Raw genomic sequence first — 25,864 nt, forward strand, 5'->3', positions numbered from 1 at the left:
AGAACGTGACATTTATTCAAAGGAGAATTTCAAAGGTCATTTAAAATGCTTGTGACTCCATTCAATATTGCGTTTCTAGATGTTTTTCTTGTCGTGTTTGAAAACTTGCTAAAAATGCTTCAAACAATGCTGCACGACATGAGAGCAAAAGATGCAGTGGGTGCAGCGTCAAAGCCTGAGAAGACTTTAATATCAGCGAGGCCTTGAGGGGAAAGAGTGGGAGGAAAGCACCAAGGTAGAAAGGAGCTAATGAAAAGTAGCAACGTTAGCATAACACGCTTCGACTGACGGCCGACGTCGCAGCGTTAGCGATGCTCTCGTGCGTATTGCCCGGCGGGCGGTGGAAAGCAATACAAACGTGAATACCATAACATGAGTCATCTTGGTTTTGTGGGAAGTGCTTTTTTTAAGATGCCAGACTCAACTATCCTTCTGAGCCTCATCTATCCACCAGACTGAGTTTGTGTCTTCTCATCTGCTGCCTTGTCATCTCAGTTCTAGTTCACCGGCGTTTGACGGGTTTGTGCTTCCATGGCACCTTGATTCAGGATCATATAAGAGAGCCATCATCATCTAAGTCTTAGACGATTATTTCAAGTCATGCGGCGTGGGATTTGTTTGTTATCTAGAGGACACTCCTCGGAATAAAAGGAAATGGTCCAGCTTAGTCAAGTGGAGGCCAGGACTTTAAAAGACCTGGAACGTCCTCGTCTTTTCATAATTATGAGAGTGAGCCAACACACACTCCAATGGACACATGGCAGCCGGCGTCTCTTGCCAAGAGTGTTTATGCTAGGAGGACGCCGCCGCGGTCACGACATGCTAACACAATCATGAACGCGCCGTTTAAATCTGACTCTCAACATCCAATTATCCGTTTCTCAGCGCTTATGCCGTTCAGGGTCACGGGGGAGTTGGCAAAAGAAGCAGGGCGCGATCCCGAATAACAGATTTAAGACCAGTTCTGCTGGACTAGCTTGCGCTTCGGATAAGTGTGATAGAAAATGGGTTTGCTGTGGCAACCAGGGAAACACACTGAGCTTTCAACACTTGCCAATTAGCAGATGGAATACGATCTTTCAAAAAAAATGGAGTTTATTATCGCAAACATTCCGTTCCTGTCTCAACACGATTGTGTCAACAAAAATAGATCATTTTAATCCTCAAGAACATGGAAAAATCTGAAGGGGAATTCATAACATAATGTATTTTTCCTTATGCCACTTAAATACGGCAGCAGTACATTTATCCGATCTTCACTCTCTCGGGATATTGAATGGATCGCAACTGCACTGCTCTTCTTTAAAGTCGTGCATGCTGTGTGAGTATCTTTGATTTGCATCACTCATGCATGCTCTCATACCTGAGAAGGGTTACATACACAGCAGCAGCAGTAGCAGCATGTGGTTGTGAACCTCGCCGAGACATCGATGTAATGGACTGATAATGGGTGAAGGTGCCGGCCGGCTCCCGCTGTTCTCCACCGATCCTGCCCGAGTGAATGTGCATTCAATAAAAGCTTGCCAGCTTGACTCGCTAACCCCTGAGGCGGCAGCGACCCCGCCGTTCGGGTTTGAAGAAAGGAAAGATACCCGTGGCTGGAATTTGCGGCCCCCCCGTTGCTGCGTGTCATTAAAGTGACGGAAAGGAAGCCGAGCGCTTGTAACTTAGCAGATAGCGGCTGACATTTGCGACAATGGCAAATGCAAAGTTTAAAGCCCCAAAAAATAGTCTCGGTGTAAAAGTCAAATGGCATCGGCGCAGTTTTATTTTTTCTATTTGCCGCGACAGGCAAACCTGAGGTGAGTTCATGATGAAACGTTTGAAACTTCCTCGATCAATTCGACAGCGTGACCTTGAAAACCTTTACGAGCAAACTGTTGATGTTGCATCGTCTCTTTAATCACATCAACCGTTACGACTGTTGTCATCCTCTCATTAGCTCCATTGAATAATAACACACACACTCGCACACACACGCAGAAGATGGCGACTATTATGACCGCCATTACCGCTGCATCGCTGCTTCCACGTTTTCTCTTAATTAGACGTTGCTAAATGTTAGCAGATAAAACGTTGGTGAGAGAGTCAGTCGGCGCCTGGATTTACAGCCCGGTTGAGCAGATGGCGATAAATTAGAGATGGGGGGGTTCGGGTCCAAATGATACATCCCAAATCTCGTTTCGCGGCGGAAGAAAATCAAGCCGGCGCTGACGAGGCGTCACAATTCATTTCAATCAGACGTCAACGAGCTACCATGACTTGGTTTCCCTTCTACATGCGAGTCGTAAATTAAAACCTTGTAAATAATTAAACACGCACTTTAACTTTCACTCATAAAAAATCCAGAAATTTGGAAATTACCGATATCTTTTCTTAGGAGAGGTTTGTCAACATGTTGCTTTCATCCCGTTTCACTCCAGAGTGTTTAATTCTGCATTTTTCTTCCCAATACAAGCACATTAGCCTGTCTCGGGCACAAGATTCATCACTGTGCTTTTTCTATTACCACGCTCATCTAAATGCAAATGGCAAGTGTCCCTTTTCTCCAGCAGGAGGAAGCTCCCGGCGCCACGCAGGAACGGTTGCGCAATTGAGACGTGTTCCTCGGCCTCTCTTGCTTTTCCCCTCTCTTTCGGAAATGCGATCCAAAGAATGTGCGTCGTGTTGACTTAGCGGTGAGAGAAAAGATGCGTTGATTAAACATGAGTGCAAGACGACTTCTTTGCACTGGAGCTTGTAGAAATACGCCGCAAAGACGAAGTTTACTAGTTTTTCATTCTGCAAAGAAGAAAAACAACAATGGCAAGAAAATTAAGTCGACTCTATGAGGAAAAAAAAATGTTGTATTGACGTCCTTGGCATTCTTGGAACCTGCTTCAGCATAAATCCACGGTGCCATCAAAAAATATAAAAAACTAAGTGAGCAGTATTCATCAAATTGTTTAAAAATGAAACAAAAATCGAATACCATCCATCTGCCTCAAATCTGTCAAATGGCTTAGGCCGAGTTTGCCGAAAATTTAGCGGCAATAATAATGAAAAAAAAATCTACCGTATTTTCCGCACTATAAGACGCACCTAAAAACCTCCAACAATGCGCCTTATAATCAGGTGCGCCTTATATATGGACCAATATTGAGCCAGTACAGCAGGCCTGTCCAAAGTCCAGCCCGCGGGCCAAATGTATATATCTTATATATGGACCAAGTTTTAAAATAGGCCATTCATTGAAGGTGCGCCTTATAATCCAGTGCGCCTTATATATGGACAAAGTTTTAAAATGAGCCACTCATTGAAAGTGCGCCTTATAATCCAGTGTGCCTTATAGTGCGGAACATACGGTACTTTCCCTCTTCTCAACAGACTTATTTTTTTGTGTCATTATTTCACCGCCAAGTGTTTTGGTCACGGTCGAGACAGCGCGCCGTTTTTTATTGCCACCAAGCGTCTTCCGTTGGCTTTGCTTAGCAGCCTTTTTCATCTCCTCTGCGCATCAGCGCCGCCTCAAGTAGCCGATAAGAGACTGACAACCGCTGCTAGGTTTTTTACCCCCTTTTTTTTCTCGCATTTTCCCCACTGGAGGCTAATTAAATATATTTCCCGTCGCAGCGGTTGCCGCAACATAAAGGAAGATTTAGTGGCACGATTATCGCTTGAGGAGGTGTCGGGCCTATGTAGATCTCAAGCGCACATCAGGTGGGTGTGTAATACGGCAAATATTCATTTTTCAGAATGATTTTACCATATCGTGTGTGCATTGTTGATAGTGATGATGCTGGAGAGCCGCTCGCTGTGGTCCAATAAGCATTGAGAATTAATCATGTGAATCAGTGCCTTGCCTAGAGCTCTGCTTAATTATTTAAAGCCTCAAATGGCTTCAGTAGTGGACATGAAAAGGAGAATATTCAAGCGCTTTCACAATCACAAATTCACTCGTATTCCATTTTTACTAGTGGAATAAATGTGCAGTCATTTTTTTTTTTTAATAATAATCAATCATTCCTGGAACGCAAACTTGAAATGATGAAGAATGGACTCGTTTCATGAATTTGTTTGGATTCTTCACAAGTGGGTCACAATAGGAGCTATTTTATGACAATTGGAAGTTTGGAATGGAATCCAAAAGCCATGACGTGGCGTCACATGCGCCCCATTTATCGGTTATTGTGTTTTGATCGCATCCGCCGAAGCGCCGAGGGAGTCGCGAACCGTCGTTAAGGGCTCGACCGGGCCACGATAATTCCGCTTCCCGCCGAGTGATTGAGCGATGTTGTATGCTCTTAAATTCTCATAGATTTCACATTAAGTGCTGCACCGTGAATAGTTCCTTCGAGTCGATATATACGCGCAATTCTTACAGAACGCCAATGCAACAAAAGTCAGCCAGCAAAAGCACCTAAATTTAACCCCTAGAGCAACCCCGATCCTAAAACCCCAAAGCTTAAATCAAACAGATAGATATCAACAAATTACAAAGTCACAGGGCAGCTGCAATTCTCAAAGTGAAAATGAGAAAAGTGGACTCATCAGCCTTACAAACATTTGAAGCTTCCTGACCAAGCGCTTTAGAAATCACTTCATTAAACAGCTTTTGCAGCGTCAGTGAGCAAAAAAAAAAAAAAATGCAATCCGAAGAAAAAGAAAGGAAGTTCATATGGGGTGAATGCACCTGGCGCCGTTCTCCCGCTGCTTTAAATATTATATTTTCCAGTTTGTTTTTTGAGGGGGGGTGCACATTATTGCACGTGAGGGAGTCTAAAATATTCTGCAGCTATGTTAACCACATTAGGCTACAGTAATGTCTGCCAGCCACGTGCACTGTAGTGTAATAACACGCTAATAACAATACGCTCGCCCCGAGGCTGCACTCTGCGGTCACTCCACGCTCCAACCGCCGCCGCCACGCAACATCTTTCATTTCACTTCTGCGTCGTCTCAGCTGCCTCAAAATTCAACAGCAAGTTGGGATGAGGCAAATGTCGGAATTGGCTTTCCTTGTAAGTTGTCAGATGTTTTCTTATCTGCCGACGCTCCCCAGCGAGAGCTCGGCCTGACTGCTGCTTTTGCCGACGCGGGGCCGCCCACGCCACGCGTGACTCATTCGGGTTTCCTCCCGACACGCTCTCACGTAAACAACAAGCTGCCGTCGTAATATGGAAGATGATGGCCTGATGTTCGATTGTTGCTTTTACATTTTTATTGTATTTTCTTCCTCCTGCCCTCAACTTTAACCAAATGTGGTCCAACCTGCTAGCAGTTTCCCTTCTGCAATATTTCATTTAGCATTTTAAATCCGGAAAATTTGAACAAGTTTAACAATCCAACACAATTCTGTATAATCAAATATATATACAAACCACGCTAACAACGACATGCTAACTATTCTGCCACTGTGCCAAATTGATCGGTTATTCCTTAAATTGACGTTGAATTTTTTTTTTAATGATTGTGTTGTCATCGTTAGCCTGGTCGGATCATATTCACTTGACCATCTTATCAATATTTACTCACAACTTGCCCTTACATGGCAGTTGACCTACCAATAAGCCTTTATGGATATTTGAACAGTTTTTTTTTCCATATCGGTGCAGTTGGGCTGAATTAATTATCGGCACCGATTAATATTGGAGGATGCTGATGGCGTCACCAAAGGTCAAGCAAGCAGGTCGCCGCTTCGCCGTTATTAGCCCGGAACGGCGGCGCAGCCATCAGTCAGCCGGCTAATATTAAAAGGTGCGCTCGTTCGGGCTCCCCGGCGACATAACTGCCCTAATCAAGCAGTTATCGCGCCAGAGGCCAGAGGGAGGCAGAGTAATGAGAAAGCAATATCCAAGATTAAGAATTAGTCTTTTCTGTAATGGCTCTGTCTCGCTAGGTCGATAGCGCGCCGTGCCGCCGCATGCACAAGTGGGGCCCCCGCTCAGGTGGAGGAGCGCTCCGAGCAAAACAACATCATCATCGGCTCGGCATGTCGGCTCAATCAATGAGCGCCTTTCTGCACATTAGCGCTGACTGATTTCCACGCGCGCAAAAACACGTATGTCCGCTTCACGGTCATTTAGATTATTTAGAGGGGGTTCATCAATCTACTCGTAATGCCGCCAAGCAGAGCAACCAAAATGAAAATTTTAAAACCTTCCATTAGCTGGCTGGAGGGCGGAAGAAAAAAAAAAAAAAAAGGATGTCACTTGATTGTGAGTCACTGTTGTGTCATACTTTTGAAATATCCATTAGCTGACCGTTTGTAAAAGAACATTGATGTCCACTTCGTATTGATCGTTTCATTTGTTCGAATGTCCATTCTAGCATCCAGTGGACAATAAGGACACTTTAGCTATGAGCTCAAATCGGCACCCAAGATTGTCAGAGGTGTAAAAAAAAAAAAAAAAAGGAAATAACAGATGCTGTGATGCAAATGTGACATGATGATCCGACAACATGCCCGGATTTCCACCCAGGCGTGTTTATGATGAAAACATGGCGAACATACACGTGACGTAAACGTGTCTGACGCCTCTTCCTCTCCGATTAGCAAAGATGATGGGCGCGCTAAGCGAGCTCCCGCTTTGCCGCCGACAGACGCCGTCGGCCGCCTCACTTTGCCTGCCGCTAATCGACATTAATTTAGTGACAGGTGAAAATTAAACACGTCTGCCACTTTGACATACTTGCTTATTGTTGTGCCGTCAGTTTGAGTTATGGAAACGGGTGGGAACAGACTTTTTTATACAGTTTTCTATTGTTCTGTACTGATGTTCTCACTGCTCCTCTTGACGCACACAAATATGATGTGTTAAAATGGAGATGATTCATCGAAAAGTAAAACTGGAGAGTCTGAAGTTGAAGTGTTGTCACTCTCACCTCACCTCGCCGCACGACTGAGCGCTAACCTATAGCAACCCCACCTTGACGGCCAAGTGCCAATTAGCCTTCTATCTATCCAGTCGGCTCAAACGTCTTGTCAGAAAGCGTGAGAAGGTTGATAAATAACTCCGCACCACCGTAGCGATCAAACGTTTCCTGCAGGAATTCCAAAGAAATTTCTCAGCGCTTTCAAATAAAAGGAAACAAGCCGACCTCGGTCATCCACATTCTTTAACGACTGGCGGAACGCTTTGCGGTAGATTAGTGCCTCAATGAAAAATATTTGTCATTTTTCCCTTTAGAAGAATATTTTAGCTAATCACAAACTGCACGCAAGCCATTTCTTGCAAACCCATAAAAACAAATTTGTAATTTTTAGTGAGCTAAAGGCTCAACACATTGCATAGCATCTGGATGTGTAAGTGTTAGTCGGCCATTTATGAAAATAACGGTCAACGTCTCTTGAAGTGCTGGAAATGATTAAGACTCAATGAGCCGCCACCATGAGACGTCGTCACGTTCCCGCCGACGCTGATTTCCCCCGAGTGCGTGTTAATTATGAAATTCATGCTCATATCCAGTGTGTCACTTATTTGTGTCCTTTCTTCTCTTTTTGCTATCACACCCATTTTTGGTATCAATCGATACTCATCACCGATACTTAAGTTGTCCGTTTAAATAACATGTTTTGCAGACTTTCTTAACTATGCCATAACGCCCCAGGCTTTTATAACAAAATAATCAGCTAGAAATGATTGAAAAAAAACAATGAGTACCCCAGAGCTGTTAATGATAATAATAATAATGAAAACAAAGAGGCGAGCGATGTGTTGTTTTTAGCCTGAAGTGAGAGCAGAAGGACAAAGAGACACTCGCCTCAGTCTTCACTCAAGCTTATCTTGCAACAACAAATGCCTCACATAAAATGTCATGGTCGGGGGCTGCGGGGTAGTGGGCTTTTGGGAGGGGGGGGGCGGCCATCATCTGTTTCTCCTTTTTGCACATAATGTAAACCCTCGCCGGCAATGTTGACGACAAGAAAAGCAGTGGAAGTGATAAAGCATGGCGTTGCTTCTGTTAAATAGACTAAGAAATCATCTTGACACAAGGCCAAGGCGAGGCATCTTCCTCAAGGTCAAGTGTACGCTTTCGCCATCGGCGTGGTGATGAATGGGAGGGACCCGTGCGAGACTCGGCCGGGCGCTAATGCATCGTCTTTACCGCTTTGCTTGCTGAGATTATGAAAGGTTCGGCGCCCGCGGCAAAAAAAACAAAGAAAATCCAACAGGTGGTGAAAAGTCAGGTTGGAAAGAACTCGGAGTTCAAATGAAAGTCGACTCGGTTACAATTTAACTGATCGCCACTTGTGTGCCAAGCATCAACATATAAAAATTGGAGGACATGATATTTATTTGCTTTTCTGATTCTCGGCAGATATTTGTAAAGTTCTCGCTGTGAGCAAAAAGATTACGGGATTAAAATTACAGCCCTAAAACAAGCTTTTAAATGACTTGAACAAATAAAAACTGCATTGGTTTTTTCAGTGTCTGTTTCACTTCCCTCACTGCTCACCCCTCCCTTCTTAATTGGAGGACTTTAAAGAGGCTACTTGATTAATCAGCCAATCATATTGTGCCCCTTCCAAAAAAACATCACCGGTGACAGCCATCATTAATTGTTATTGTTCATAATTAATTGCGTTAAGATGCTGCAGCAGGGGTGTCAAACTTATTTTTGTCGTGGGCCGCATCATAGTCTGCTTCAAAGGAGCATTAAAATAGTCAACCCAAAAAAAAACTTATTTGAAAATAAAAATTATTTAAAAAAAGGAGCATTAAAATAGTCAACCCAAAAAAACGTATGAACGTCTCATATGTATTGTATATGTACGGACTAGTTTTCAAAACAGAGACTAAGAAAACTTGTTCAAATATTGAAAAATGAAATCAAATATTTGAAATTAAAAATGATTTAAAAAAAAGGAGCATTAAATTGTCAACCCAAAAAAACGTATGAACATCTCATATGTATTGTATATATATAGACTAGTTTTCAAAACAGAGACTAAGAAAACTTGTTCAAATATTGAAAAATGACATCAAATATTTGAAAATAAAAATTATTTAAAAAAAGGAGCATTAAAATCAACCTAAAAAAACGTATGAACGTCTCATATGTATTGTATATGTACAGACTAGTTTTCAAAACAGAGACTAATAAAACTTGTTCAAATATTGAAAAATGAAATCAAATATTTGAAAATAAAAATTATTTTAAAAAAGGAGCATTAAATTGTCAACCCAAAAAAACGTATGAACGTCTCATATGTATTGTATATATATAGACTAGTTTTCAAAACAGAGACTAAGAAAACTTGTTCAAATATTGAAAAATGAAATCAAATATTTGAAATTAAAAATTATTTAAAAAAAGGAGCATTAAATTGTCAACCCAAAAAAACGTATGAACATCTCATATGTATTGTATATGTACAGACTAGTTTTCAAAACAGAGACTAATAAAACTTGTTCAAATATTGAAAAATGAAATCAAATATTTGAAAAAATATATATATTTTTTAAATCAATGGTAGTAAAAATGGCTAACAATACCTCTATTTTTAAAAGTGAAAACAATTAGAAATTTTGGAATTGAATTTGATGCACAATTTGTCTTCGCGGGCTACCTAAAATTATATGGCGGGCCGTATCTGGCCCCCGAGCCTTGACTTTGATAGCTATGCTGTAAAGGGACCGTGCACCGCATTGACCCGCAGATCTCAGCGTACCGCTCGCTCCGCCTCTAATGAAATCTAATGAATGCCCCGTCATCTGAGACGACCAGCTGGCCGCTTGGACTAAAAGTCCTTCACGTGGGTGACAGCAAATCTTTGACACGGAGGGGAAGCGGGCGGCAGCAAGTGTTGACTGCAGTGTGGCTGACTCGTTAAAGGGGAAGATGGAGCCTCCTTACAAGTTCATTAGTGGCTGAGAAGAAAAAACAGATGAAGAATCTCTTGCGGGGCCTGTGCTGGAGAATTTGTGGTCGAATTCTCACAAGGGACGCCAAGCAAAATACTCTCTTTGGGCTTTTTTTCAAATAACGACTTTGTTGGGCCTGTTAGAGAAGACGGGGAAAAAAATTCCATATAAAGCAAGGCAACAAACGCTGCCTTTGAAGCGTCCACATTGCCAAAGTCATTTCAAGCCAATAAAAGCTGAATGAATTGGCTAAACGTGTGACGCCTCTTCTGAAAATTGATCTTCAAGCGGCAAACAAGCAGCTCGTCCTCAGCCCGAGTCTTTTGCGGCGTTGGGAAAGAGGGCACGTCTCCAGGTAACTGCATCCTTCCCACGTTTCTTTCCAAAGCGCAGCACGGCAACCGCGGGGGGGCTTCCGCACGCCGCCTCGGCGGGGTGAGGGGGTTGTGAAAGTAGACCGAGCGGGAATGACAATCCGTCGACTCTAAGCCGCTCGGGTGAAAATTAAACACAAACGTGAATTGGGAGCCAAGCAACAACCTTCAGTCAGGGCCAGTGAAAGGACATCAGATGGCCCCGAGCGGGGACATCTTGTGGGGGTCCTCTTTTCACGTGTGTTGAATTGTGTTTTTAATATACGAAATAGAATAAAAATATTTGCTGCATGGTCAGATTTGCCGCTCGGGCATGTTTAGGACGGTTTGAGATGTCACTGGAAAGTGCTTCACCTTGCAGATGGACAATACCCGACTTCGAGGCAAAGGAGGGAGGGAATGGAACTTGCTGAGGACAAAAGTAAAATAAAGGCCTCCAAGTTGGCACGTTAGCTTTCAGGTCATAACAACAAGAAGAAACTGAAAGGTACTAAAGAACCGGTGCCCCGTTGAGTTTTTATCGCAGCAGATTGAATTGAATTCCTGCTGAAGTGTTTGCTGAACAACAAAAGCTAATGTTGCTACTGCAGCGACTTGGAAAGTTAGCAAAGTTACGAAAAACAACAAAGCAGTCGAGCGCGAACGCGGTCCAGGTTCTTCGGCGTCATTCAGGGGCAAGATGACTCGCCGAAGCGAAGGCCAAGGAGACCCTCCGTACTATCGATTCCACGTAAGCCTCCCGACGGGGAACGTGGATGTTTTTTGAGAGCAAAGAAGCCCCTTGCGATCGACTAAGCGAGGAGGCTTAGCAAAGCGGAGATCACACGAAACTTGCAACCAATGAAAGGCCCCGGCACAAACAAAGGACAAACTTGCTCATCTTTTCTGTCTTTGACGTTTCACTAAAATCTTTCAGGAATACTAATTTATTGATTTCAAAATATGTCCTTGATTCTTAATGATGTAAAATAAAAATGATTTAAAATGAAATAAAATAATATAGTAGAACTGCTTGATGCATGAAGATATTTTAAATGGGACGTTTAAAAAAAGTGTGTCAAAAATAGAAGAGTTTCATAACCTAGCTTCAAACAGAATTCTCCAAAGTCATTTGAATGTATTTTTTTTGCAACGTCAGATCGGTTTTACGTTTGAAAGATGCTTTGCGCACAGTAGCCTCACTGTGCATCCCTCTTCTCTCCCCCCAGCAGGTGTTTGCTGCGGAATGCCAGCAAGACTTTCAAGTGACTTGCATCCCATCTCGCAACCAGCGCAACTTGGCATCCATTAGACGGGAACTGGAAGGAGAACATCAAGATCGAGCTGCAAAGTGCACATAGTGATGGAGCGGTCAAATGGACAAAAGTCCAGTCAATGTGGCTCTGGGAATTCTGACTCATTGAAATAAGCATCTGCTTTCTGCAGAAGGGAGAGGAGAGAGGTCAGAGTGGGCAGGGGGGGGGGGGAGTAGTTTGCATGTGTGATCCCTTGTTTCTCTGCAAATCAGATTCGGTCAAGCCGCTCGGATTGTTGCCTCTAATCCCAGTCCGCTCGGCAGCGGGCGAGGAGAGGAGCACTCGCTGCAGATCGTTTGGATGCGGCGTGTGTGCTTTTTAGAAGCTCAGCAACTGACTGCACTTTGAGCTCTCTCGCACACTCAGACGCACACGCACTCGGGTGTTTGGGATCAAAGTGCCAAAAGCACTTGCATCACTCCTGCTACAAACGGGGTCAAGCCAATCAGCTCAATTAATCGGAAGCAGGTGGACGGACCAGGGAGCAATCCCCCCCCAACCCATTTCAAGCCTGGAAGCTTATCTTCACCATCAGAGGGGACAATGACTTACCCCCTGACGAGCACGTAAATTCCAAAGAGCCCGGCTTGGTCCTGCAAAGTCTCCTCCGAAAACTGGCCGCTGAGGTTTTCTCCTCCTCCCCCTCCTCCTCGTCCCTCGCTCTCCTTCTTCTTGTTTAATTCCCAACCTGGTCGTCCTACCGCTCCGCTCTCACGCTCTCTCCTCCGGGGGGACACTCCACGCGCAGTGGACGCGACCGCCACTGTCACAACGTGTGGCTGCGTGTTGGAGAGCCGTGAGCGGATTTAAGTGGCGTGCTGCACTCGCGCTCTGCAGACCGACGACTGAGCCGGAGAGCCTGCGCGTGCATGTGGGGGAGAGAGAGAGAGAAAGAGAGAGAGCAAGAAAAGAAGATGCACACACCTCCAATGCAGCTTAGTGGTCCAAGCGCGCGCACCCACCCCCAGTGACTTGCAAGTGGTCCTTTATGCGATTAGCTTTTGTCTGCACACAGAGGCAATTAGGTTCAAATGTAAGCCAATATACTACGTATATTACTTTTGTCGATTTGGCAATATAGTACAATAAAAAAAAGTACACATGATGGTTCAGCAGTATAACAAAATATTGATGTTTTGCAATGACGCTGAGTCAATGACGAGTCAAACTTTGCCCAAAAGGACCCAACTAGGACATCATCATCATAATCGATGAAGATTTGCTGTTTAAAGAAGGCCAAACTTTAAAAAAAGGACTATTTGGACATAATGCACGTGACTCAGCGGAAAAGGTTACTCGGCCATTAACGTTCTCTTATTTGAGGCGTCGAAAAAATAGAGCTGTCAAATTCCACTTTGTGACACGGAAAAGGAAGAAAGCACTCAGCGTGAGGTGTCATTTGCTAACCTTTTACTTGATGTTATTATACACCCCTTTTTTTTATTTTTCTGTTGTCAAAAGCCAGCGAAAGAACCGATTGTGGTGACCTAATGGCGTCTGTACTATTTACTCGTACACATCCTTTACATTCAGTAGCAAACGTACGATTATGCAATGAACAAGCAAAACAAATAAACGAGCGCTGTAATAACATTGCAAAACGCCGCAGTTTTTTTTATTGGAGGTCTGCGCTCCGCCGAACGCCATCCGGCGTCGTCCCGGATGGCAAATAAGCGCACAGATGAGGGCGCTTTGCCCTCGTTATGCTATTTCCGCCTCGCAGCCCGGCCGGCAGAGCGCCGACACAATTACAAACAAAATAAATACAAACGTGGCCGCGTCTGGCGCCGAGCGCTCGTAAAAGGCCGCCGCTCGGTTGGTCCAAAAAGGGCGCCGAAAGCTGTATTTAAATGTGGCCGTGCGGCGGTGGGATCAGGCTCGGCCAGATGGCTGAGAGGAGAGGACTCCTGCTTTTAATCCTCTTGGCAACAGCCGGGCTAAGCCAGAGGTGGAACTGACGCTTGTAGTCAGGCGTCAGTCCGGCCAGGCCGTTGCGGAATACATAAACGCGAAATAACGTGTTGGCGTGCGTCCATGCTGGAGATCGACTGACGTTTCATTGAAGGTCATCAAACACGGTGGAGAAAACAGGAAAGAAAAAGCATGCCAAAGAACCCGACGCTAAAATTACGTCAACGATTCGGCTTCATGGACAAAGCATTAGGTACACATGACGGTAACCCATCCATCCATCCATCCATCCATCCATCCATCCATCCATCCATCCATCCATCCATCCATCCATCCATCCAATTCACAATACCAACAGAATTTTGCATCTCGAAAGTCAACGATTGATGCTTTCCTTTGTCCTCTGAAATAAACATTGGATGGATGGGTGAGGGTGGGGGGGAGTGGGTTGGGGGCTTGAGGTGGGGCTTTTCAGTGTTTTTGAGAGGGGCTCAGGTGCAGCTCCAATTTGGCCGCGGGGTGCTAATGCGATCGGCAGGGTGCCTCCTCTCTCTGCACCGTGAAGCTCTCGACCATCCCGACTCGTCCCAGGGGAAGCTTTGGAGATTTGACGGGTTGACGTGGAGACCCCACCCTGACCGAAAGTAATCCACTGCGCCTTATTGTTCGAAAAATACGATGGCGGGGTCTCTACTTCCGCTAATTGAAGCAAGTGTGACGATGCAGGTTGCACGATCACCTCATCAAGCTCCTCGAATATTGCCAACCGCTATTTAAGACACCCGACGGAAAAATGTAATTTCACGGATGAAAAATATCATCCCGGCGGGAGGAGGAAGGGGGGGTAAAAAAGGGGAAATTTGATTCGGAGTCCCATCAGGCCCTGTCTGCAAAAAGTGTCTAAATTGTCGGCCGCACAAAATGAGGTCACGTTTGCTGCAGGTGGAGGCCAAGCTGCATCTCAAGACTTTAGATGATGTACCAATTTGATCAGCGGCTAATCAACCAGCGCCGACGCCCTAAGCTAAGGCCGGCAAAATGAGGCCATATTGCTTCGGGGCGGCGGCGGCGGCGTGCACGCGGCGTGCCGCATTTGGGAAACACATTAAGTACAGTGCAGACGGAGCGCTGTGCCTGCGGGCGCAAGGCGACATATTGAACGAGGACTGCCCGCAGGGGAACGGGGAGGGAGTTGCCAAGGTGTCGAGTTGGAGGCCGCTTGCATTCAACTCAATTCCAAATTCCTTTTGAAGTCGAAAATCTTAATTTTATACTCCAAATGGAAGTCATTTTAAAATTCAAAAACTTCCATCCATCCATTTTCTTCCGCTTATCCGGGGTCGGGTTGCGGGGGCAGCAGCTTTAGGAGGGAGTCCCCGACTTCCATCTCCCCAACCACTTCATCTAGCTCATCCCGGGGGATCCCAAGATGTTTCCAGGCCAGCTGAGAGACATAGTCTCTCCAGAGCGTCCTGGGTCGTCCACGGGGTCTCCTACTGGGACATGCCCGGAACACCTCCCCAGGGAGGCGTCCAGGAGGCATCCTGATGAGATGCCCGAGCCACCTCATCTGGCTCCTCTCAACGTGGAGGACCAGCCGCTCTCCTCTGAGTTTCTCCCGGATAACCGAGCTTCTCACCTTACAAAATAAAAAAAACGTAACATATTCAAATTTTAATGTCAATGTAAATAAAAAATCCTCTCAATGTACAAATTCTGATTTGAAATCACAGACAAATCCATTTTCAATTCTTTAAATCTTGAATATTCGCGTTCTTTTTCAGGGAATCGAATCCATCTCAGCTGGACTGTTCCGGTTGTCTTGTTTGGCCTCTCATCAGATTCAGATTGCCAATCGAAATTCCAATTTAGGTGTAAGATGAATTCCTACATGAGGCGTTTTCACAGGCACGCAAAAGATAATCAGCACGTGTGAATGCAGGTTCGGCGTTCCTCGCGGGAAGTGTGCCACAAACAGTCTTTCCATCGGCGTGTCCGGGCGAAGCGTCCCGCTCAGTCCCATTGGCACCGGCGACGTTCCAACTTGGATGTGCCTACGAGAGGGGGCGGCCGCTTGCCAGCAACCGTGGATTTATCTCCCTCCATGGCACTAGCGGGGCGATTATGCTCTGAATTCCCAGCATGCGGCCAACCGGCAGATGTGCTTAAACACAAACGGATTTTCGCTCCCAACCCATCACACGCTGTCGTTTCAGGTCCACGTGGCTCAGTGGCGACGGCGGGTTCGCTGCCAGCCTATTGTTCACGAAGGAGCTGGAAATGAAGCAAATGCTGCCGGAGCTATATGACTCCTCTCCCTGCTCGTCAAGCGCTAGGTGAAGTCACAACCATCCGCAGTCGCACTGGGATGTGGGAGGAAACCGGAGCGCCCGGAGAAAACCCAGGGAGGCACGGGGAGAACATGCAAACTCCACATGTGGAGGGCCGGAGGTGAAATGGAACCTGCACCCTCCTAATTGTGAGGCAGACGTGCTAATTTCTAGCATGTTGCGTGCAGGACATCCTTCCAAAGTAAAAGCCACTTTGAAATGTCACTTCCTCGCACTATTCCAAGTTTGACGAGCACAGAGCAGCTTAGGATTGCTTTCTTTGTGAAATTGACACTATGTTTTATTTATGGGCCAAATGTCCAGCTTTGGTCGTCTTATCAAATGCACTTTAGATGTCACTAAAGGGAGAATCTTTTCAAAGAAGAGGCCGGCCCTGACCTCGTGACAATATAAATGTTGAGTGCACGCGTTAAATATTTATCGGTTTCATGCATTTAGCCACTCAGTTCACGGGAAGTGCACGATGGACACATGATGTTCAGTCGGCCGGGCTCCCCCCCCCCAAACAAAACCCCCCGCTGTCAGATTAGAAAAGTCGGAAATGAACATTTTAAGTGTTATAACTACTCTGCACACAAACAGTGCAGCAACACAAGCAAACACACACGGGCATATTTTTTTTTTAACTTCTATCAAAATTGACGAATATCGTATTTTCCGGACTATAAGGCGCACCGGACTATAAGGCGCACCTTCAATGAACAGCCCATTTTAAAACTTTGTCCATATAAGGCGCACCGGACTATAAGGCGCACCATTAATGCAATCACAATATAATTACTTCAAATAGTGAAAACAATGAAAATATATCAATATTGTTAATATCACACAAAACATTTGGGCCGCGGGACGGAATTTGGTCCATATATAAGGCGCACTGTCAGCTTTTGAGAAAATTTGAATTTTTTTTAGGTTCTTCTTATAGTCCGGAAAATACGGTAGTACTGCAGCTTATAGTGCATGAAAGAGAATGGCTTTTGTAAGTCTTATATTGCCCCCATGCACATTCCCATTTTTATTACATCATGGCTGAATATTTGATATGATAAAACCTGGTATGTTTTTTACAGACCAGAGAAAAAAAAGTCATGGAAAAAAATACCGTCCCTTGCAGTAAAACGCAGGTTGCATCATCATTCACCACTTGTTCTCAATCTTGCCAGCAAACGGGTCGGCCCATGCGAGTGTTGCATGTTTTGCGTCCATCTGTAGCTTTTAACGGCATTCCCCGCAGCAGCGTTATTTGATTGTTTTAGCTTTGTGCGCAAGGCAGCACTATGTAAAGAGTACGCCCGTGTGTCAGCTGTCGCTAGCAATAAAAACGGCGCTATTTGAATTCTAAATTTCTGTAAATGCCTCCGAGAGATGCGTCGGCTTATGGCTTTGTGTGGCGCGTTCCGCTCCGTCTCCCGGGAGAAGTGCCTATATGGCGCAGCGACACAGATGAAAAGTTGAAAATAAAAGTCCTGGCTTCCTCCTCAGGCAGGTTTTTCTTCACCCCCTCCAGAGGCCTGACGGCGGCGGGGAACTGCGATAGCAATCGAATAAATACAGACACGATTTCTTGTAACATGCGCTCGGATAAATTGGGGAGCTCGGCACGATCAATATTTGATGGGAGGTCTCCGTCGTTGGAGCCGCTTTTAACTTGAAATTCAAAACACGGACGATGTTCAACGATGACGGCGGCGCTCGCTAATATTTGATCTGACGGGACAATCAGTGACCTTTAAACTCTGCACGGCTCCCAAATAAACCCTTACGGTAGCTTCACCTAGTGTGATTTTTAAGAATGGAACATGATGACGTCCAACAAAATATGCTAAAATGGCCACCTGCGCCGCAATTTAGACCTGGTCTCACGCGGTCTTAAGTCTAGTTTACTTTCTGTCAGCAAATGGTCAGATGTGCCGGGGGGGGGCAATCAAATCCCGAGGCAGTCCACCCAGTCGCAAACACGGCACGAAAATGAACACTAATCGTTCATTTGCTTTATTTGCTCGAGGCTAGCCTTTGCTTTCATACTCCTGACGTTCCAAATGAGCACTAATACAACTTTTATTTGCAGAAAAGTTCATTCAAAGCAAATTTAATTAAAGAATCCTCACATAGCGTGACCTGGCAGGCAATGTTAAAAAAAAAAAAAAAGTAAGAAGAAGAAGCTTGTGACTCAAAGGTATGGTAATGACTTAATTGGACATATTTTCCATCCCTGACTCTATTGGTCTCGAGCGGGGGTCTTCAAATGTGCCTGAGCCGACGAGCGGGACAATTAGGAACGTCTCGCTGGCGGAAATTAAGCAGATACCGCGCGGCCTGCTCCAAAATGGGGGATTAAGTACTTAAAAATGTTCCGCTTGATCCCTCCGCCGGACTTGAAAGAGAACTTTTGAGATCACTCAGAGACGAGTACATTAAACAGCCGACATTTTTTTTTTTAGCACAAACTCTGTTGGAGAGCAACTACAACGGTCATTCCCCAGATAATTATGCTTTGGGAGGAAAAATAAATTGCAACAGGATAATCGTATCCATTGGACAATATTTACGATCATTTCCAATTTTCGAGGAAGCAAAATTTCGATTGAGTTCGATCGCTGGTACTGGCTGCTCTCGATTGAGGATAATCGATAATCGGACCTTTGCTGACTAGGATCAGAAGAAAGTGAAAAGGCGCCAATTCAATCATGATGCGTCCTCCTTGCTGTGTGTACTGATGCTATGAATTTCCGGACGTAAAAAAAAAAAACAAATACAAAAGCGGACCTTGGTGGATATTTATCACTGCCAGCCTTTTATTGCCAGGTGTGCTCGGCCCGCAACATACACGCATGCATAAATAAAGCCCGGTTGCTATTTTATGGGCAGGAAAGTGCGTGCTTCGGGTGATTGATGGAAGTAATCTCGGCACAACGCAAACGTCCTCATTCTGCGCCGTAAAACACGTCATCAAACTGCCTCAACTTTGTCATGAATGGAAAACAGGAGACGCTCCTTAGATGCTAACGCTTTAGGAAAAAAAAATCATTTTGAGGTCTTTCTTTTTTTTTTTAATGGATTACGGTATTCAGTTGTGTGACAGTTGTCAATTGTGTTGGAATGCACAATATCGACCTCTGGAGTTTTACCGTTACGAAGGACGTACTTACAATTTTTAAAATGGTACATTTCATTTAGTACAAAGATCTCATATTGCAGTTAAAAGATTCATAGATCAAAATAATCAGCGAAAGAAATCTTGGATTATTGAATACTACTGGAATCCAAGACTTGATGAGAATGATCCAGTTCGGATAGGTCAAAGGTCTTTTAATGCATTCCAGTTGCAGTCGAGGTCTGAAATGTGCGATGTTTTTTAACGAGCACCCCCCGTCGAGAATTGCTGGTGCTGTGCTTGAATATCTATCAATGAATACCTTTTAACGAGCATTTGGGGCAAAATCTTAATTCATGGCGAGAGCGCAAACACTTCAGCGTGTGCTCAAGCGAGCAGCTTTGTTTGCCAGGAGCCTTTTTTTTTAATTAGCGAGGGCCCTTGAAGAAAATAAAATCTCTGCCTGCCAAGTTTGATTTGACAAATGACAGCGATGAAGGCAACGCTGGTGGCGCCTTTTTTTTTTTGCTGGTAATTGTAATTAATGAGTTCTTGACTGAGTGGAAGCAACATGTGTAAGTGCGCCAACAGAGAATATTAAAAGTCTTTTAAGATGGTAAGGCTAGATGATTCCGATACTGCTGTCTTGACGAATGCAACGTTTGGAGATGCACCTAAAGTTTGAAGTCGATCAAATCTCAAGAAGTTCGAGAAGTCTCAAAAACAGCATCTGTCTTTTTTCTTGATGTGTCGCCACGGCAACAGCACGTCTGCCAAGCTAATTAAAAAGTTCATTTTAAATTATTACCCGCCATTAAATTGATCATTATATATTTTATGTGTAAGCTTCAGTTTCACAGACAATGGTAACATAAAAGATGCAATTCGACTTCCCTGACAATACATTTCATGCAAATGAATGAAAAAGGTAAAGGTTCCTTTCTCCCCGCCTGTGAAATCACAAAGTTTAATCAAAGCACAATTTAGCGGCAGCTCATGTAAAGCAATTATCTTTTTAAATTAAAAAAGGAGGCATAAAAAAGAATGAATATGACAAGTGAATAAAAGTCAGCAGGGGGCAGGCTCCTTTCTGCCCGCCGCCTCCAACGACTACGTAAAAAATGAAACCTTCAAGGACGTCGGCCGGCGATATTCCCGAGCAGAAATTTGACTCTTTAAATGATTCATATAATAGCGAGAGTGCGGCTATGATTGAGCTAATGACTATTCTGCAAGTCAAGGACATCCACTGCTTCTTCCTCCTGTTAGCATTTAGGCTGGACACCAGTGGAGGAACCTCCTCCAAAAACAAAATATTAAAATACAATCATGACTCGATGCCTCCTCTCACCTGCTTGAGTTGCTAACCCATGTAGCGGAACTCGTCTTGTATCCGCTAATTACACAATGTACCTAATAAAGTGGCCTGTGAGCGTCTGCATCAATGCAGTCGATATAATCGGTGTAATTCGAGTCATAAAGGCAAGGGAAATCTCATCTAAGGCCGCTTTAGATCTTCCATCCAGCCCTCTCGGACAAAAGGCGCGCCGCTTAATTAAGTCTGGCTTTGGCTGACGGGTTCTCGTTAGCGGGGGGCGAGCCAGGACAATGGCCGCCGTGATGAATCGGGCCCGATTATTTATCCATATGTCTGTGGTGGTGAAGAGGGGAACAAAGCTACGTAATGCATCATTGTTCAAACGTAACCCTTGAAAGAGCTCAATCAATTGAAGCCTGCTAGCGTTTGAATTGATTGTGAGCACGAGACTTTAAGCCCCGCCCCCTCCCGGAACGCCCTTACAAGGCTTAGCGATTTCTCTTCTTTTAAATATATCCCAGCAGTGGCTAATTGAATTTAATATGAGGAGTGTGTGCTAAGGCCATCCAGAATCCAAGTGCATGGAAATCTTTAAAAAGAGTATCGCTAGGTGATGGTTGGAAAGATCGTTTTGCTCCAGGACGGTAATGGGCAAAGTTTTTCAAAACAATAGAGAGGGCAAAAAAAAGTTCAGCAATGTGTCACAATGAGAAAATTGCACTTGGACTCAAAGTGAATCATCAAACCGCTGAAGTCGGCGCCCCCGAGAAATGTGCCCTAAAATGTTGCGATTCATTAAAGCGACAACATTAGCAGGAATAATCACGGCACATCTTGTTTTTCCTCGCCGCTCTCTCCATCGCTGCAGGCCCGACATTACAAAGTGCATGTTTCTGTCAATCGCCTCTTTAGCATTGGCGCTTTATGGCCAACTATTGATTTATGATCAGCCGCACGCCTTCTGCCTTTGGGGAGTCCCGCTGATGCGTCCCCCTCCATCCATCGCTGATTAAATGAGCGGCTGTTTTATGAGCTTTTGTTCCCGGCACTCAAAGTCTTCCCGTTTCTCGTTGTCGAATTTTTAACGTGAGTGCTCGTGCAGTTTGACTTGGGATTTATTGCGGTGAGATCACAATAAAATGGTCGCATCGCGAGAACTCAAGGTCAGGCACATAAGTGTTCATTAGCATTAGCTTAGTTGAAGCGGGGTTCTAGCTAGCCCTTTAGCTTGACTTCATACATATTGTTAAATATAGTTTTTAAGAATTACCAAGATCAAACGGGAAAATAATCATGGAGGAACATTTTCATCGTTACAGCCTGCTTCCATTTGGGCCATTTTCAAATTGATATGGTAGCGGAGAGGAAAAGTATTGCGCAACCTGTCAACTGAATATAAATTATATGTACCGAAATTGGATTGAATTGTAGGGCAGAATAACTGGAATGAAACATGAAGCTCAATGTAATTAAATATAATCCAATGGACTGAATGGTTTGGCATTGTAGATGGAGTGATGCTGATGTTAGCGTTCGGAAAATATCAAACTGTGAACCTTGGGGAGAAAAGCATAAGGGTTTTTAAATAGCAGCATTATATACTAGCCAGAGGGGGAAAGGACATTTTGAAGGCACTAGTCCACTGCCGCATCCACAGTCCAGCGCTTTTTACTTCTTTTTGCATTAAATCAGGTCGCCCTTTGACACTCCCATCAAGAAGTGAGTTTGGCTGAAACTTTCCAGCTGGTGGGCTGCGCCGAAGGGGGCGGAGGTAGTTGGAGGACCATTTTCATCAGAGGTAGTACGGCGCGCCTGGAACCAACCCACAACTCGGTGATGCTTCATTAGCTCCAAAGGCGGATCAACTAATAGGGAGGAAAAAAGGTCTGCTGGGTTCATCTCCGCCGAGATGCAAACCTCATGAGTACATGAATGCGGTTGGTGCAAACAAGGAAATACAAAACCGGAACTAATGGGTCACATTTTATGTCCTCATTGAAGGCTTCAAAGAAAGTCTGGCTTCTGGTTGTTTCACGTGACTTTGTCCCCCTTTTAGCAAAACGTCATGGCGGTATCGTCCTCACCCATTTTGGAAATCCTGCTGTCGCTTGAGTGGGCACAATGAGAGGGATACGTTTCCCACCAGACAAGACCTTTTAATGAGCTGTCTTTAGCCATTAGGCAGAGCAGCAGAAAGTCTCGGGCCCATGAGGGTAGTCGTCCCCCTCCCGTCCAATCATACTTTTCATTTGATTAGTTAGCGGCAGTGTAAAAAGAAACAGGAGCCTTGATGTCCATATATTCAAAGCTGCGAACGTGCAATTATAATCGCTTTATTTTCCCTCTGCTAATTGCTATATCCATCTCCTTCACACAGAGGATGGGACATGCGGTTTACATGATGAAGACTCGGAATAGTTCTGCAATCTAGTACACGAGTTGATCCGAGGGGTAAATCTGGGGCAGCACTTATACTGGATCGTTAGTTTAACTCGCACCTTTGCCGCCCTGACGTACGGGAACGCATTTTTCGGCTTGTTCTTTCAGAGCCAACTTCCCTAAAATGGAGATAATTGCACGAATGGTGACCCTCATCAGTCTGGGACAATTGCTTTCAATATAAATGACCGTGGCCGGTGAGTCCCGAGCGTTTTAGCGTCACGCTGTTACGCTTCTGCTACTTTGTCGGAAAATTACAGTCGACTTTAACCTGGAAAAAGCTGCCTTGGATGGCCGGTGTGAAAGCGGCTTATGATACATTGATCTCCTGCAGGGATTCCCAAAGCGGGGATACCCTCCAGGGGGTGAGATTAAAAATGTCATTTGCAATGTTTGATGTGAAATATGTAGTGTATACCTCCTCGGCTGCAGCGACTCTGCGGGGGATGCCGAAGGGGTCCGTGGCTTCTTAAAAAGTTTACAAAAGGCTGACCGATCGGAACAAACTTCCAGATGACTCGCATCGTTTATTCCGCTCTTGTGCTCTATCATTAAGGTAAGCTCAGGCTGGAGACGATAATTGGACATCCCGCAGAACAGCAGGGCTATTTTTTGCCGACACGCCCACCCGTCGCGACCTCCATGGCCACGCACCGTTGTCTTGAAAGCAGCCGTCTCTGTCTCACTGATTTGTCCATTATGTCTGTTCCTAGCAAACGTCCCCATGTCCTGCTTTAGTTCTGGATGAAAGGTGAAGGTGCCTAAACGCCAGCTCTACTGCTACCAACTGAGAAATAATTACACGGGTGGCGGTCAAGATCTGCTTGGATGTCTTCTGACATCTTAATAAATGCCGTCACTACTTTTGGTTGCCATGTGGCTATTCTGAGGAATCTGATATTTAACGTTGAGGTTAGGATTTGGGTTAGGTTTAGGATAGAGTTGGATGCTACCAAGTGGAATAAAGGGAACAAAGCTAGCGATCACCACGGCGATGGCGGGGCTAATAATCCCAAACGGGACGGGGCGGGTGTGAGCCTTCACGTTTCAGTTGTTCCGAGTCAGTGTAAGCATCTGACAGAGTGGCCAATTAACCTTATTTACCACGCCGGCCTTCATCCCCTCTAACGAGCTCCGCTGGGTTCCCGGCTAATAACGAAGCGCCGTGGTCGGGGACTGCGGCTTTCTTGCCGCTACCGGCGGCGCTGTTTGTCGGGGAATAATTAAGGTGACAGCATAGCAGCTCCCGTGTTGCCTGAACAAGAATGTTCACGGCGTTTGCTCGTAATTTTTGTCCCTCCTGTTTTTAATGGCCGGCCTCCCGCGGAGTCACCGGGACTTCTCTCGGTGCGGGCGTAATTCTTATTTGCTCACTTGTCAAAGGAGTTTGCCTCACGGGGAGTATATTAATTCTTCTTTAATGGGATTAGCCACCCAACACAAATAAAATGTAATGGGAACTTTAGACGCGCTGTTTACAAGCTTAAGTGAGATGTCGTGTGCTGTGTAAAGCCGTCTTGTAAGCTAGGCAAAGGTTGAGAAAAACATTTGACTCCAAGTAAGGCTTTTAAACTCCAATTGCCTGGATTAGAGCTCAAAGACAAGGGCAAGGCTTTCTAGTAGGGTGTCAAGTTGGCGTGAGGGTTTCAAACCAGAGAAAATCTCATGGTTGCGGCCAACGGGGAACGCCTCAAATTTAATTGTGCGTTGTAGCGGTGGGTAAATCGATCCTAATGTCCTTAATAGCCATAATCGAAGGTGGTGTTGATGTTGCTGGATACAGAAACCGATCCTTTTTAAGAATTGCTTCATCTGAGTGAACTGCTACATGCATCGAATGCGTATCGGCGAGACTAGCGCTGTATGATACCAAGAAAATTAATCGATTAAGCAAGTACAGTGAACCCTCTCTACTTCGCGTTTCGTTTATCGTGGCTTCACTACGTTGCGTTTATTTTTTCCAAATTAAACAATTTAAAAGATAAAATAAAACTTCTAAATTGAGGAAACATGTCTAACCTTTAGGACAATGTAGTATTGCTCCAAATGTTCGTTTACATTCCTTTAGAAGTCCGTTGTCGCGTGTTAGCACCAGCGTGAATTAGCATCTTTCCGTTAACTCGTTAGCCTGCCCAGTCTTGTTGGTGACCGTACTTCACGGATTTCATTTATCGTGCGTGGTTTTTGGAACCGATTATCTGCGATAAACGAGGGATTACTGTATTCATTTCTCCGTATGTGGCTGATATCTATGTATGTATCCGTGTTACTGCCCATGTGCAATTTCACGACATTTAGTAAATTGATATGCATCTTGGTATCGGTATCCCTGTGATGACGTCCATCCATGCATCCATCCATTTTCTGTACCGCTTGTCCCCACAGGGGTCGCTGGCGTGCTGGAGCCTGAACTGGTAGCCACTCAAACAATCATCCGCACTCACACCTAAGGGCAATTTGGAGCGCTCAATCCCCACTACCATTCTTGTTTTTGGGATATCGGAGGAAACCGGAGTGCTTGGAGAAAACCCATGCAGGCACGGGGAGAACATGCAAACTCCATACAGGAAGTGGAATGTGAGGCAGACATGCTAATCAGTTCACCACAATGCCGCCACCCTGTGTTGACATGTTATCATAAAATATTTAATCAGCTCCAGCAATTTGATCATCAAAAGGACACTAATTATTCAAAGTATTTATATGTGTGATTGAAAAGGCTCATCCTTTTAAATTTTCTTGCTAGCCAGCAGTGAATATTCCACATTGTTGCACACTACAGCAGCAGCCACATCGAAGCAGTCTCAAATAAAAGCCCTTTGAACTCAATTTAATGCTCTCCCTTTGCTGTAAATAAATCTCAGTCTGGCCTCAATCGGTGACACTCGTGTCGGTGAAATGTTTCCCTTCAGTAAGCAAAAGGTGAAATCTACTTGAGATTCATCTATTCAAGCCTTTCTGGAAAAAGAGTCACACACTCCATGTGTTTTGTGACCTTGTGGGGACCAGCATTTCAGGTGCAGGCCTGTGATTTTGCAGCTGCCCGCCACGACAGCGCCGACCCCTGCAGAGACGTTCATACGAGCGCCGCACTTCATACGACACCCGCGGGAGTCGCTCGGAATCCTCGTTGAGTGTGTGTGTATATATATACATACATATTTAATGATGTTTGTTTGTTTTCCAACTCTTGGATTTCTAGTTTGGCTTTGAAAGTAGAATTTCGCACCTAGG

General features: G+C 44.8%; 1 protein-coding gene across 1 annotated transcript in view; it reads right to left on the reverse strand.

Moving 5' to 3' along the window:
- The window catches only part of LOC148380932 (cadherin-12-like), a 50,452-nt gene extending 37,981 nt beyond the window's left edge, over window positions 1-12,471 (reverse strand). Inside the window, exon 1 of the mRNA XM_088363662.1 lies at window positions 12,070-12,471. The gene's annotated coding sequence lies outside the window, so the exon portion shown is untranslated. The remainder of the gene's footprint in view (window positions 1-12,069) is intronic.
- Window positions 12,472-25,864: the final 13,393 nt, after the last annotated feature.

This window comes from Syngnathus floridae, chromosome 20 (assembly GCF_059516105.1).
Source record: "Syngnathus floridae isolate MCC-2025c chromosome 20, RoL_Sflo_1.0, whole genome shotgun sequence".
In the NCBI taxonomy this organism is placed as follows: Eukaryota; Metazoa; Chordata; class Actinopteri; order Syngnathiformes; family Syngnathidae; genus Syngnathus; species Syngnathus floridae.